This window comes from Ranitomeya variabilis, chromosome 4 (assembly GCF_051348905.1).
Source record: "Ranitomeya variabilis isolate aRanVar5 chromosome 4, aRanVar5.hap1, whole genome shotgun sequence".
Lineage (NCBI taxonomy): Eukaryota > Metazoa > Chordata > Amphibia > Anura > Dendrobatidae > Ranitomeya > Ranitomeya variabilis.
Window position 1 is genome coordinate 483,247,512 of NC_135235.1, and position 16,002 is coordinate 483,263,513.

Genomic DNA, 16,002 nt, shown 5'->3' on the forward strand with positions numbered 1-16,002 from the left:
CACCCATTAGGGACCCGTAGGGCATATAGGGTCAGCCGCCGAGGAGCGGGGGCGCCACATTGCGTCCAAGAGGGTGCCAACCTCCGCAGACAGGCAGGGAGCACCCTAGGGACGCGTAGATATCAGAGGTTAGTTGGCTATCCCACCTTTTTGCCCATGAACATATAGGCCAATTTTAAACCCATTCCTATGTAGAAGGGTTTATTTTAGGGGTTGTGTTGGTTTGTTATTCCTAATTTTGAAATAAAGACATTATTAAATTAGTTTTGGTTTAGTTTTCTGTTAAAATACTAATTTTGGATTATCATAGTAATTCTTCTTATGTTTTTGATGTTGCAGAATTTCTGTACCATTTCTGCATCTATTTTCTAAATTATGTTACTTGCGTTTTTTCATTTTCACTGTGTTTGATGTGTTGGGCTTTAACCCCTTGACCACATTGGGATTTTCCATTTTTGCGTTTTCGTTTTTTTGCTCCCCTTCTTCCCAGAGCCTTAATTTTTTGCAGGATGAGTTGTACTTTTGAACGACACCATTGATTTTACCATATAGTGGAAAACGGGAAAATTCCAAGTGTGGTGAAATTGCAAAAAAAGGGCAATTCCACGATAGTGTTTTTTTACGAGGCTAAAACTAATTTGCCATTGTAATTCTCCATTTTCCGAGACCTGTAGTGTCTCCATTTTTCGGGATCTGGGGCTGGGCGATAGCTTATTTTTTGCTTGCCGAGCTGACATTTTTATTGGTACCATTTTGGGGTAGATACAATCTTTTGATCGCATGTTATTGCATTTTATTGCATGTTACGGCTACCAAAAAAACATAATTCTTACTTTATTTTCTCGTTATGTTGTTAACCGATTGGATTAATTATTTTTGTATTTTGTATTTTGATAGATCGGGTGTTACTGAAAGCGGTGACACCAAATATATGTATTTTTTATTATTGTTTTATTTTGAATGGGGCAAAAGGGGGGTTATTCTAACTTCTATATTTTTTTTCACTTTTTTTAGATTTTTAAAGACATTTTTTATACTTTTTACCGTACTTGCTTCAATAGTCCATAGGAGACTTGAAGCTGCGATCTTCTGTGCCGGAAAACATGCAGGCTCAGAGCCAGAACGGCAATCAAACAGGGAGAGGTGACCGATTACATACCTATAGGGCAGTGTTCCCCAACAGGTCATGTTTTCAATATTTCCTTAGTATTGCACAGGTGATAATTGCATCTCCTTCAGAGGCAATAATTCCGTCACCTGTGCAATACTAAGGAAATCCTGAAAACATGACCTGTTGGTGGCTCTTGAGGACCGGAGTTGGGGAACACTGCTATAGGGGTTAATAAAACTGCTTTGTTTTTGATACTTCTTGTTTTTTTTGCTTTGACAAAACTTTGCTATATGTAGGTGTGGATTACAAGTGTTTTTATGTGTTTCCCAAGCGGAAACATACTAAAAACGCATGTGTCTTTTTTTTGCTATGGATTTTCTGCATCGAATGTAAGTCTATGGGGAAAATCTGCACAGAAAATTCAGCGTATTCGCAATAGAAATTGACATGTTGTGGATTTGAAACACGCACTGCGGGTCAGTTTATGGTGCTTTAGGCCGGAGACACACTGGTGCGAGAGACGGCCGAGTCTCGCTGGTTAAAAGCAAGCTGTGGCACCTGCATTCCGGAGCTGAGCGTGCAGCTCCATGTATTGCTATGGAGCCGCACGCTCCGCTCCGGAGTGCAGGTGCCACAGCTTGCTTTTAACCAGCGAGACTCGGCCGTCTCTCGCACCAGTGTGTCTCCGGCCTTAAAAAGAGGCACATGGGGCATGAAATTTCTATAAATCCCAATTTGCTAGAACTGTTTGGGTGTGTGTCCACGGTAAGTAATCGCTGCTTGTTTGACGCTGCAGCGTCAAACACGCAGCGTCCAGATGTTCCAGCATAGTGGAGGGGATTTTTTGAAATCCCGTGTCCACTATGCGTGGAAACCCGCACGCGGCGGGCCTGCGACTCCGGACATGCTGCGCGTCTTTTCAGATCGCAGCATGTCCGTGCTACCTGCGGCGACGCTCCGTCGCCGCTGGTAATATCACAGGGCCCTATGGCGAGGGGTACGATGATCCCGGATGTGTACAGTACACATCCGGCATCATCGCGTCCCAGAAAGGGGGCGGGGCTTAGCGCCAAGCGGCTTCGCCGCTCCGGCGATACCGCCGGCCATCCTGATCGTGGACACGCAGCCTAAGATGCTGTGTTTTTGTCTCGGGGAAAACATGCATCGGCAAAATGTGATAAAAGCTCATTGTGTGAATGTAGCCTTAGGGTCTAACAGGTAAAAACTCTAGCGCGCGTTGTGACATTAAGGTTATGTGCCCACGTTCAGGATGGCCGGCGCTTTGGACTGAGCGGAAAACTCGCTCCGCCCCCTTCTGTAGACGCGATGCAATGAACACATCCAGAATCATCGCACCCCACACATAGGGCCCTTTGTTTTAACTTGTGGCGGCGCAGCGGCGCCGCAAGGTAAACGGACATTGTCGCAGCATTCAATCCGCAGCTATTCCGGATGTAATACGGCCCGTGGACACATACCCTTAGCATTTTTTTGCAGTTGTTTTCCGCTGCAAAAACTCTTAAAAAACACTTACATTAAGCATTCCATCATTTTAATGCATTCCACAATTTTTGTGCCCATGCTGTGTTTTTTCGTGGAAAAAAATGCAGCACGTTCATTAATTTTGCAGATTTTTCTCGTTTTTGCCACTATATTAACCCCTTTCTGACCTCGGGACGGGATAGTACGTCTGAGGTCAGAACCCCCGCTTTGATGCAGGGCTCCGGCGGTGAGCCCGCATCAAAGCCGGGACATGTCAGCTGTTTTGAAGAGCTAACATGTGCCTGCAATAGCGGCGGGTGAAATCACGATTCACCCGCTGCTATTAACTAGTTAAATGCCGCTGTCAAACGCAGACAGCGGCATTTAACCAGTGCTTCCGGCCGGAAATGAGCGCATCGCTAACCCCCGTCACATGATCGGGGGTCAGCGATGCTTCTGCAGAGTAACCATAGAGGTCCTTGAGACCTCTATGGTTACTGATCGCTGGTAGCTGTGAGCGCCACCCTGTGGTCGGCGCTCATAGCACACCTGCATTTCTGCTGCATATCTGATCTGATGATCGCTGCTATGTAGCAGAGGCGATCGAGTTGTGCCAGGTTCTAGCCTCCCATGGAGGATATTGAAGCATTGCAATAGTAAAAGAAAAAAGTAAAAAAAATGTGAAAAAATAAATAAATAAATAAAAAAGTTTAAATCACCCCCCTTTCGCCCCATTCAAAATAAATCAATTAAAAATAATCAAACCTACACATATTTGGTATCAGAATTGCCTGATCTATCAATAAAAAAAGCATTAACCTGATCTCTAAAAGGCGTAGCGACAAAAAAATCCGAAACACCGGAATTACGTTTTTTTGGTCGCCGCAACATTGCATTAAAATGCAATAATGCGCGATCAAAAGAACATATTTGCACCAAAATGGTATCATTAAAAACGCCAGCTCGGCACGCAAAAAAATAAGCCCTCAACCGACCCCAGATCATGAAAAATGGAGACACTACGAGTATCGGAAAATGGCGCAATTTTTTTTTTTTTTTTTTTTTTTTTTTAAGCAAAGTTTGGAATTTTTTTTTCACTACTTAGATAAAAAATAACCTAGTCATGTTAGGTGTCTATGAACTCGTACTGACCTGGAGAATCATAATGGCAGGTCAGTTTTAGCATTTATTGAACCTAGCAAAAAAGCCAACCAAAAAACAAGTGTGGGACTGCACTTTTTTTTGCTATTTCACCGCACTTGGAATTTTTTTCCCGTTCTCTAGTACACAACATGCTAAAACCAATGATGTCATTCAAAAGTACAACTTGTTTTGCAAAAAATAAGCCCTCACATGGCCGTATTGACGGAAAAATAAAAATGTTATGGCTCTGGGAAGGAGGGGAGCGAAAAAGGAATACGGAAAAATGGAAAATCCCAAGGTCATGAAGGGGTTAATGCATTGGGAAGCTCTGGAAAAAAAGCGCAAAAAAAAGCGAGAAAAAAGCAAAAAAAAAACCCGCAAGTGGATTTTCTGCTCAGGGAGTCCGGTTTTGCTCAAGAAAATTCTGCATTCTGCAACGTGGGCACATGGCTGGGGCTACATGGCGATATTGGGTTTGCAACTAATGAGTTCCTATAGCTTTGCATTGTGATTGCGACAAATATTTCCAAATGTCTAGGATTTTCTGTCGCTGGTTGCAAGATGCATTTTTGTTTCATTATTGCAAAATGACAACTCTAAAATAGTTGCAGAGATAGTTTTGCAGTGTGACACGTCCCTAAGGTCAGCCTGTGTTGTGGGGCTGAGCAGTAGCTGCCATACAGTCAGTGCTGTGCTTCAGGCCTGCAGGAGGGTGTAGCCAGGGTGTGACTGACAGTGCAAGCACCCATTACTGTCCGGCCACCAGAAACCGCCTCTTCCAGAGAGGAAGGTGCCTCACCCCTTGCAGAAGCAGCAGTGTGGTAGATTTGTGCAATCTCTGGCTGTAAGGTAAGAAAACTCATTGGATTCTTAGTGTAATGATCTCTGCATTGTTCTACATGGTGTTTGCTTTCATAGGCCTGCAGCCCCCAGCCTGACTTCCATCTAATCCTGCTCTTTTTGGACTGATTTCATGTTCTGCTTTGTTTGCTATAGTCTGATAAATGGAGTTTTGTAACATTCTTGCTATTAACTTCCAGCTGGTCGGCATTGTGCTGTGCTCAGTTGTTAATTAGCGCACTTCCCTAAGAACCTTGGCCTCGTTCACTATTACTATTGGTGCTGCAGAATTCTGGTGTAGTCTTTGGAGCAAGTCAATTTAGTCAGATTTCTTATTAGTACCAAGAAGAGATGAGCGATCCACACTAGACACATCCCCCAAAGTGTCTAGAAAGGGGGTGTCGAGAGACGTAAAATGCTTCTAGCCAGCAGAGTATGAGAAGTAAGGTATAACATTTACTACTATCCAATAAAATAATTCAGTCACTGCTAAAAGTTGCAAAATATAGCTCCTATTATGTCGCACCAAGTCATCTATTACGGCAGCAGCAAACTGAATATAATGACTCCTTAGCAAAAGCGTGAATCCGACACGTGTAATATAGTACCGGAATTCAAAAAAGGAGTCTCCCCCACCACTCCCATCCATAGTACAAAGGTGTAAGGGCATCAGGAGTTCCCCAGTGGTCGCTTTAGGTTACGTTCCCACCATTTCGCTGTGCCAAATATGTAGCATCTTAAGCTATGTTCACGTGGAGTTTTTATTTAATTTTTATGCAAATTAAAAGCTGCTTTGTACACTAGCAGCAAAAACTGAGATTTCAGAAATATCATGTACACTTTTTTTTTTTCTACTGCTGCAGCACGTCACTTCATTTATTGTTTTTTTTCACCCATAGAAAGCAATTGGAGAGCATAAAAGCAGCAAAAAACATTGCCATCAGTAAAAAAAAAAAAAACAGGTACACCAGGATGTAAAACCAACTTATTTGTGTGATTACCCCCCCACGCCCCAAGTTTATACCAAAATGTCTTGTGTCCTTACATGAGTATGGCTGTTAGTATTAGTACAGTTTAATTACATTTAGGGATATCATGTAAAAGTTGAGATAAAGTAAACAAAGCCTGAGCATCTCAATGGCTGACCAGTGCGTGAAAGCAAACAGCAATGGCTGACCAGTGCGTGAAAGCAAACAGCAATGGCTGACCAGTGCGTGAAAGCAAACAGCAATGGCTGACCAGTGCGTGAAAGCAAACAACAATGGCTGACCAGTGCGTGAAAGCAAACAACAATGGCTGACCAGTGCGTGAAAGCAAACAACAATGGCTGACCAGTGCGTGAAAGCAAACAACAATGGCTGACCAGTGCGTGAAAGCAAACAACACTGGCTGACCAGTGCGTGAAAGCAAACAACACTGGCTGACCAGTGCGTGAAAGCAAACAACACTGGCTGACCAGTGCGTGAAAGCAAACAACACTGGCTGACCAGTGCGTGAAAGCAAACAACACTGGCTGACCAGTGCGTGAAAGCAAACAACACTGGCTGACCAGTGCGTGAAAGCAAACAACACTGGCTGAAAAGTGCGTGAAAGCAAACAACAATGGCTGACCAGTGCGTGAAAGCAAACAACAATGGCTGACCAGTGCGTGAAAGCAAACAACAATGGCTGACCAACTCAATGCCCTGGAAATGTCTGAGTGACCAATTCAACTTCCCAAGCTGTTTTTACATTTGCAATTGTGTATTTTTTTCTTCAATGTGTGTTTGAAATCCACAACACGCCAATTTCCCTTGCAGGTACGCTGTTTTATGTGTAGCCGTAGACTTTCCCTGTAGAAATGCATATGAGTCTTTGGAGTGTTTCAGCTGCTGAAATGCACTAAAAACGCATGTAAACTGCACATGACTGTATCAATAAAGTTTTGTCAAAGCCAAATACCAGGATCCTTTAGGCTACTTTCACACTAGCGTTAACTGCAATACGTCGCAAATGCGTCGTTTTGCCGAAAATACGCATCCAGCAAAAGTTCTTTCTGGATACGTTTTTTCGTCATAGACTAACATTAGCGACGCATTTGCGACGCATTGCCAAACGTCGCGTCCGTTTTGCGACGCTTGGGCGTGTGGTAGCGGACCGTCGGGAGAAAAAAACGTTACATGTAACGTTTTTTGCTCCCGACGGTCCGCTTTTTCCGATGCGTGTGTTCCGATGCGTGGGAAAAATGCATCCGCTGCCCCCGTTGTGCGGCGGAGACCACGCTAGCGTCGGGAACGTCGGCCCGACGCACAGCGATGGGTTGTTCCCGACGCTAGTGTGAAAGTAGCCTTACTGAAAGAATGACACCCCAAAAAGAGACAAAAAAATCAAAACAAAGCAAATGTGCTCTATAATGCAATAACAAAAAATGCAAGTAATCCAAAGTATTTAATGGCTGCTGGAAATTTGCAATATCAAAAACTCCCATATTCATTATAGGAATGTAGGTCCAAATGATATCAGGGGGCATCATTGAGCTGCCTAAGTCAGGTCTGCAATGTGAAAATGTCTCCAAACACCCTTTAAATCTGTCTTGAGGTGCGTTTTGTGTAAAGATTCATCAGGGGAACTGTTTTAGGGCTAGCTATCAAACAGCGTTAATGAAGCAGGAATACCTGCTGCATGGAGAGTAATGATTTTTATTTTTTTTTTAATAAAAAAAACTTGTAAAAATACATGCCTGACCTATATTAATCTTTAATTGATAGCAATAAAGGTTATATTTGACTTCTCGCACTTTCCCGACTGTATTGATCAATTAGTCAGTGGTATGTGTTGACCGTTTTGATGAAGTGTGAATTATAGTTTGCTTTGCTTGATTATATAGTCTTAATGTGCACCCACTTTATTATTGCCTTACACCAGTTTTTGGGTGCAATTTAATGGTCTAACTGAAGCCAACTAATAGTCAGATGGACCCCATGGAACTTAATGCGGCTTCTCTGACTCCATTTGAAACTTGGATTTTTTTTGGCCTGATCTAAGTGGTACAGACAAACCGAAAGAATAAACTGACATGTGAACATTGTCTAAAAGGACTGTGTAACTTAGGGTACCATCACACAGTGCCATTTTGATCGCTACGACGGTACGATTCGTGACGTTCTAGCGATATCGTTACGATATCGCAGTGTCTGACACGCAGCAGCGATCAGGGATCCTGCTGAGAATCGTACGTCGTAGCAGATCGTTTGGAACTTTCTTTCGTCGCTTGATCACCCGCTGACATCGCTGGATCGTTGTGTGTGACACCGATCCAGCGATGTGTTCGCTTGTAACCAGGGTAAACATCGGGTAACTAAGCGCAGGGCCGCGCTTAGTAACCCGATGTTTACCCTGGTTACCAGCATAAACGTAAAAAAAAACAAACAGTACATACTCACATTCCGGTGTCTGTCCTCCGGCGTCTCAGCTTCTCTGCACTGTGAGCGCCTGCCGGCCGGAAAGCGAGCACAGCGGTGACGTCACCGCTCTGCTTTCCGGCTATGGTGCTTACACAGTGGAGAGAAGCAGAACGCCGGAGGACAGACACCGGAATGTAAGTATGTACTGTTTGTTTTTTTTACGTTTACGCTGGTAACCAGGGTAAACATCGGGTTACTAAGCGTGGCCCTGCGCTTAGTAACCCGATGTTTACCCTGGTTACCCGGGGACTTCGGCATCGCTCCAGCGCCGTGATTGCAACGTGTGACCGCAGTCTACGACGCTGGAGCGATAATCATACGACGCTGCGACGTCACGGATCGTGCCGTCGTAGCGATGAAAATGGCACTGTGTGACGGTACCCTTACTTTATGCCAGAATATGTGTTTGGTAAAATATTTCAGGAATGTATGGCAGTTTGCTCAGGAGGGAAAGATATTCTGCGCCTCAGAAAATAGACAGTCGTGGTAAATTCCCAATTCTCAGGACCTTTGACTTGTCTGGATCAAATTAATACTTGCACACAATATAATTAAAGACACTTTTTACAGTTTAGGGTTAGAAAGTACATTGCAGTATAGCTGTGATTTTGTCTTTTTATTTTCTGAAAACAATGTTGGGGGGGCGCAATAAAAAAGATCTAGATGGACTTAGCCTTCCTTCAACTTTAATAACTATGTTACTATGTTACTATGTAAGTCAACCGGGATGACCCATCTTACTGGAGGAAGAAAAAAAAAATCCTTCTACAAGATGGCACCACTGATAGCTGTGGACTTCTTTTTTGTGATGAACTTCAGGATAACAGAAACATATATGTAATTCATTACATATGCAAACATGCTGCAGTGCAGGGGCCACGACCGGGGCCTGTCTGCAGAAGGTTTTTTTTTTCCCAAGATTATATATATTATTTCATTGTGTAAACTAGGGGGCAGGTCAGTGAGGAATCGGTGACCTGTCAGAAGCCATACATTTTGGAAGTGCATTGAACAGCAAGGTGGATTGCTGCTGAAGGGAAAGAAAAAATAAATCTTTAAGTCCACGTTCACACGGTGCGGGTTCCTCTGCGGGTTAATCCCGCAGCGGAATTGATAAATCTGCAGGGCAAAACCGCTGCGGTTATCCCTGCAGATTTATCGCGGTTTGTTCCGCGGTTTCCGCTGCGGGATTACTCCTATACTATTGATGCTGCATATGCAGCAATATGCAGCATCAATAGTAATGTAAAAAATAATAAAAATTGGCTATACTCACCCTCTGACGTCGCGATCTCCCCGGCGCTGCAAGCGGCTGTGCCGACAAGGACCTTCGTGACGTCACGGTCATGTGACCACGACGTCACCACAGGTCCTGTTCGGCACAGCAACTGAGACCGGACGCCGCGGGCAGCGCAGAGAGGTGAGTATAGCATTATTTTTTATTTTAATTCTTTTTTTACACCAAAATATGGTTCCCAGGGCCTGGAGGAGAGTCTCCTCTCCTCCACCCCGGGTACCATCGGCACATTATCCGCTTAACTTCCCGCAACGTGGGCACAGCCCCATGCGGAAAGTGAGCGGATCAATGCATTTCTATGTGTGCAGAACCGCTGCGATTCTGCACCAAGAAGTGACATGCTCCTTCTTTTTTTCCGCAGAAAAGCCGCGCGGCCTTTTCCGCGGAAATCCGCAGCATGTGCACAGCGGGTTTTGTTTTCCATAGGGTAACATTGTACTTTACCCTGCATGGAAAATTGCTGCGGATCTGCAGTGTCAAATCCGCTGCGGATCCGCGGCAAAACCCGCAAAGTGTGAACATAGCCTAAATCTTCAGCTTAGCGAGTGTGACCTGAGTGTGTGTGTGTGTGTGACCTGAGTGTGTGTGTGTGTGTGACCTGAGTGTGTGTGTGTGTGTGACCTGAGTGTGTGTGTGTGACCTGAGAGTGTGTGTGTGTGACCTGAGTGTGTGTGTGTGTGTGACCTGAGTGTGTGTGTGTGTGTGTGACCTGAGTGTGTGTGTGTGTGTGACCTGAGTGTGTGTGTGTGTGTGACCTGAGTGTGTGTGTGTGTGTGACCTGAGTGTGTGTGTGTGTGTGACCTGAGTGTGTGTGTGTGTGTGTGTGACCTGAGTGTGTGTGTGTGACCTGAGTGTGTGTGTGTGTGTGACCTGAGTGTGTGTGTGTGTGTGTGACCTGAGTGTGTGTGTGTGTGTGTGTGACCTGAGTGTGTGTGTGTGTGTGTGTGTGTGTGTGACCTGAGTGTGTGTGTGTGTGTGTGTGTGACCTGAGTGTGTGTGTGTGTGTGACCTGAGTGTGTGTGTGTGTGTGTGTGTGTGACCTGAGTGTGTGTGTGTGTGTGTGACCTGAGTTTCAGTGACTTTGGATTCAGGGAGTTTCCAAGGGAGGAATTACTGAATTGCTGTCTGTGTTTTGTTAATACTTTGCATTTATTTTTTATTTAACGTTTCTGTCTGGTGCAATCCCCATTAGGAAATGTGCTCCACTATTGTTAATGCCATCCAGTGCACATCTTGCCACATGTATGCAGTCCTCGATCAGCCGGTCGAGGTTGCATACTGCTGTGCGAGATGTGAGCATGTTTTGCATTTGGAAGCCCAGATTCTGGATCTAAATGTGCAGCTGGCAACACTGAGATCCATAGACAATATGGAAAGGAGCCTTCTGCTCACTGAGCAGACGCTCAATGGGATAGATGAGGGGGGGGATGGTAAGACGGAGTTGTAGGACAGTGAAGTAGCAAGCTGGGTGACAGTTAGAAAGCGGGGTAGAGGGAAGAGTGCCAGGGAGGCTAGTACTGATCTGGCACACCCCAATAAGTTTGCTAATTTGGCAGATGAGGGGGGTGCCAGTACAGGGGTAGCACTGCTGCAGCCAGGCATGTCCTCTGAAAGCCGGAGGAGTGACTGCTCCAGTAAGGAGGGAAATAGGAGAGCAGGGCAGGCCAGACAAGTGCTGGTAGTGGGGGACTCAATTATTAGGGGAACAGATAGGGCAATCTGTCACAAAGACAGGGATCGTCGAACGGTGTGCTGCCTACCTGGCGCTCGAGTCCGACACATCGCTGATCGGGTGGACAGATTACTGGGAGGGGCTGGTGAGGACCCAGCGGTCATGGTGCACATTGGCACAAATGACAAAGTTAGAGGTAGGCGGAAGGTCCTTAAAAATGATTTCAGGGAATTAGACTGCAAGCTGAAAGCAAAGAGCTCCAAGGTGGTATTTTCCGAAATACTGCCTGTGCCACGCCAGAGAGGCAACGGCAGATTAGGGAGGTTAATAAGTGGCTCAAGAATTGGTGTAGGAAGGAGGGGTTTGGGTTCCTGCAGAACAGGGCCGACTTCTCAGTGGGCTACAGGTTCTACGCTAGGGACGGGCTGCACCTCAATGGGGAAGGGGCAGCTGTGCTGGGGGAGAAAATGGCTAGAAGGTTGGAGGAGTGTTTAAACTAGGGATTGGGGGGGAGGGTATTAGTGCAGATGGAGACCTGGGCACAAATAAGGAAGTTGGGGGTGGCAGTGGCATGGGGGGTGGGGTTAGATCAATTAATAATTTAAGAAAGAATAGAGATGCAGAGAGATACATAAAATGTATGTATACTAATGCCAGAAGCCTCGCCAACAAAATGGATGAATTAGAATTAATGTTGTTGGAACATAATTATGACATGGTGGGGATATCTGAAACATGGCTGGATGAGAGCCATGACTGGACTGTTAACTTGCAGGGCTATAGTCTGTTTAGAAATGACTGAACAGATAAGCGAGGGGGAGGTGTGTGTCTATATGTAAAATCCTCCTTAAAACCCATCCTGCATGATAATATAGGTGAATCTAATGAAAATGTGGAGTCCCTGTGGGTGGAGATAAGGGGAGGGGGAAAAAATAATAAATTACTGATAGGGGTTTGTTATAAATCTCCAAAAATAATGGAAGCAACAGAGAATATCCTCGTAAAGCAAATAGATGAAGCTGCGACTCAAGGAGAAGTCATTATTATGGGGGACATCAACTACCCTGGAATAGATTGAGGAATGGAAATCTGCAGTTCCAGCAAAGGTAATCGGTTTTTGACAACTATGAGAGACAATTACCTTTTACAACTGGTTCAGGACCCAACAAGAAGGGGGGCACTGCTAGACCTAATATTAACCAACAGGTCAGACCGCATAGCAAATATAAGGGTTGGGGGTCACTTGGGGAATAGTGATCACAAAATAATAAGTTTTCGTGTATCCTTTATTAAGATGTATAGTAGAGGGGTGACAAGGACACTAAACTTCAGGAGGGCAAATTTCCAACGGATGAGAGATGATCTTGGTGCAATTAACTGGGACAATATCCTGAGACATAAAAATACACAAAGAAAATGGGAGACGTTTATTAGCACCCTGGATAGGACCTGTGCACAGTATATACCGTATGGGAATAAACATACTAGAAATAGGAGGAAACCAATATGGCTAAATAGAGCTGTAAGGGGCGCAATAAGGGACAAAAAGAAAGCATTTAGAGAATTAAAGGAAGTGGGTAGTGATGAGGCATTAAATAAATATAGAAAATTAAATAAATTCTGTAAAAACCAAATCAAGGCAGCTAAGATTGAGACAGAGACTCATTGCCAGAGAGAGTAAAAATAATCCCAAAATATTCTTTAACTACGTTAATTTTTTAGTTTCTTACTATTTTAGTGTTGGCCCCCTTAAAAATAGTCTGGGTGAAATGGTGGATGAGGAAAAAGCCAATATGCAAAAGACTCTTTTTTTCATCAGTATTTACACAAGAAAATTCCATAGCAGACAAAATGACTAGTGATAAAAATTCCCCATTAAATGTCACCTGCTTAACACAGCAGGAATTATGGCCGTCGTCTAAACATGACTAAAATTGACAAATCTCCGGGCCCGGATGGGATCCACCCCCGAGTACTGCAGGAATTAAGTACAGTCATTGATAGACCATTATTTTTAATCTTTAAAGAGTCCATAATAACGGGGTCTGTACCACAGGTCTGGCGTATAGGAAATGTGGTGCCAATATTCAAAAAGGGGACAAAAACTGAACTCGGAAATTATAGGCCAGTAAGCTTAACCTCTACTGTGGGTAAAATCCTGGAGGGTATTCTAAGGGATGCTATGCTGGAGTATCTGAAGAGGAATAACCTCATGACCCAATATCAACATGGGTTTACTAGGGACCGTTCCTGTCAGACCAATCTGATCAATTTCTATGAAGAGGTAAGTTACGGACTGGACCAAGGGAACCCAGTGGACGTAGTGTATATGGACTTTTCAAAAGCTTTTGATACGGTGCCACACAAAAGGTTGATACATAAAATGAGAATAATGGGGATAGGGGAAAATATGTGTAAGTGGGTTAAGAGCTGGCTCAGGGATAGGAAACAAAGGGTGGTTATTAATGGAGCACACTCGGACTGGGTCACGGTTAGCAGTGGGGTACCACAGGGGTCAGTATTGGGCCCTCTTTTTAACATAATTATTAATGCTCTTATAGGGGGCATACAGAGTGGAATTTCAATATTTGCAGATGACACTAAACTCTGCAGGGTAATCAATACAGAGGAGGACAATTTTATATTACGGAATGATTTATGTAAACTAGAAGCTTGGGCTGATAAATGGCAAATGAGCTTTGATGGGGATAAATGTAAGGTCTGGCACTTGGGTAGAAGTAATAAGATGTATAACTATGTGCTTAATTCTAAAACTCTGACTATCGCAGCTGACATCCGGCACATTAACCCCCGGCACACTGCGATCAAACATGGTTGCAGTGTTCCGGCGGTACAGGGAAGCATCGCGCAGGGAGGGGGCTCCCTGCGGGCTTCCCTGAGACGATCGGTACAAGGCGATGTGCTCACCTTGTACCGAGCGTCTCCTCCCTGCAGTACCCGGATCCAAAATGGCCACGGGGCTGCATCCAGGTCCTGCAGGGAGGTGGCTTCACAGGCGCCGGGAAGCCTCCCTGCTGTGCTGTTTGATCGCCGATCTGACACAGTGCACAGTAAAGTGTCAGATCGGCGATCTGTCACTTCACTGTGATGTCCCCCTCTGGGGCAAAGTAAAAAAAAAAAAAAAAAATTACATGTGTAAAAAAATAAAAAAAAAAATTCCTAAAATAATAATAATAAAAAAAATGTTCCAATAAATACATTCCTTTTAGCTAAATAAAAATAAAAAACAATAAAAGTACATATTTAGTATCGTAATGACCCAACCTATAAAACTGTCCCACTAGTTAACCCCTTCAGTGAACACCGTAAAAAAAGAGGCAAATAACAACTCTTTATTATCATACCGCCGAACAAAAAGTGGAATAACACGCGATCAAAAAGACAGATATAAATAGCCATGGTACCGCTGAAAACGTCATCTTGTCCCGCAAAAAACAAGCTGCCATACAGCATCATCAGCGAAAAAATAAAAAAGTTATAGTCCTCAGAATAAAGCGATGCAAAAATAATTATTTTTTCTATAAAATAGTTTTTATCGTATAAAAGCGCCAAAATATAAAAAAAATGATATAAATGAGGTATCGCTGTAATCGTACTGACCCGAAGAATAAAACTGCTTTATCCATTTTACCAAACGCGGAATGGTATAAGCGCCCCTCCCCCAAAAGAAATTCATGAATAGCTGGTTTTTGGTCATTCTGCCTCACAAAAATCGGAATAAAAAGCGATCAAAATATCTCCCGTGCCCGAAAATGTTACCAATAAAAACGTCAACTCGTCCCGCAAAAAACAAGACCTCACATGACTCTGTGGACCAAAATATGGAAAAATTATAGCACTCAAAATGTGGTAACACAAAAAACATTTTTTTTGCAATAAAAAGCGTCTTTTAGTGTGTGACGGCTGCCAATCATAAAAATCCGCTAGAAAACCCGCTATAAATAGTAAATCAAACCCCCCCTTCATCACCCCCTTAGTTACGAAAAATTAAAAAATGTATTTATTTCCATTTTCCCGTTAGGGTTAGGGCTAGAGTTAGGGTTAGGGTTGGGGCTAGAGTTAGGGTTGGGGCTAGAGTTAGGGTTAGGGTTTGGATTACAGTTACAGTTGGGAATAGGGTTAGGGGTGTGGTTAGGATTACATTTGAAATTAGGGTTAGGGGTGTGTTTGGATTAGGGTTTCAGTTATAATTGGGGGGTTTCCACTGTTTAGGCACATCAGGGGCTCTCCAAATGCGACATTGCGTCCAATCTCAATTCCAGCCAATTCTGCGTTGAAAAAGTAACAGTGCTCCTTCCCTTCCGAGCTCTCCCGTGCGCACAAGCAGGGGTTTACCCCAACATATGGGGTATCGGCGTACTCAGGACACATTGGACAACAACTTTTGGGGTCCAATTTCTCCTGTTACTCTTGGGAAAATACAAAACTGGGGGCTAAAAAATAATTTTTGTGGGGGAAAATTTTTTTTTTATTTTCACGGCTCTGCGTTATAAACTGTAGTGAAACACTTGGGGGTTCAAAGCTCTCACAACACATCTAGATGAGTTCCTTAGGGGGTCTACTTTCCAAAATGGTGTCACTTGTGGGGGGTTTCAATGTTTAGGTAATCGGGGGCTCTCCAAACACAACATGGCGTCCCATCTGAATTCCAGTCAATTTTGCATTGAAAGTCAAATGGCGCTCCTTCGCTTCCGAGCTCCGCCATGCGCCCAAACAGTGGTTTACCCCCACATATGGGGTATCGGCATACTCAGGACAAATTGTACAACAACTTTTGGGGTCCATTTTCTCCTGTTACCCTTTGTAAAATAGAACAAATTGGAGCTGAAGTAAATTTTTTGTGTTAAAAAAAAAAAAAAAGTTAAATGTTAATTTTTATTTAAACATTCCAAAAATTCCTGTGAAACACCTGAAGGGTTAATAAACTTCTTGAATGTGGTTTTGAGCACCTTGAGGGGTGCAGTTTTTAGAATGGTGTCACACTTGGGTATTT

The 16,002-nt window shown here is 43.9% G+C and overlaps 1 protein-coding gene across 2 annotated transcripts in view; it reads left to right on the forward strand.

Annotated features, from left to right (window-relative positions):
- Window positions 1–4,391: 4,391 nt before the first annotated feature.
- The window catches only part of CPNE1 (copine 1), a 90,327-nt gene continuing 78,716 nt past the window's right edge, over window positions 4,392–16,002 (forward strand). The window contains exon 1 of one of the 2 annotated variants that reach the window (XM_077251903.1): window positions 4,392–4,585. The gene's annotated coding sequence lies outside the window, so the exon portion shown is untranslated. The remainder of the gene's footprint in view (window positions 4,586–16,002) is intronic. The other variant, XM_077251902.1, reaches the window with a different exon arrangement.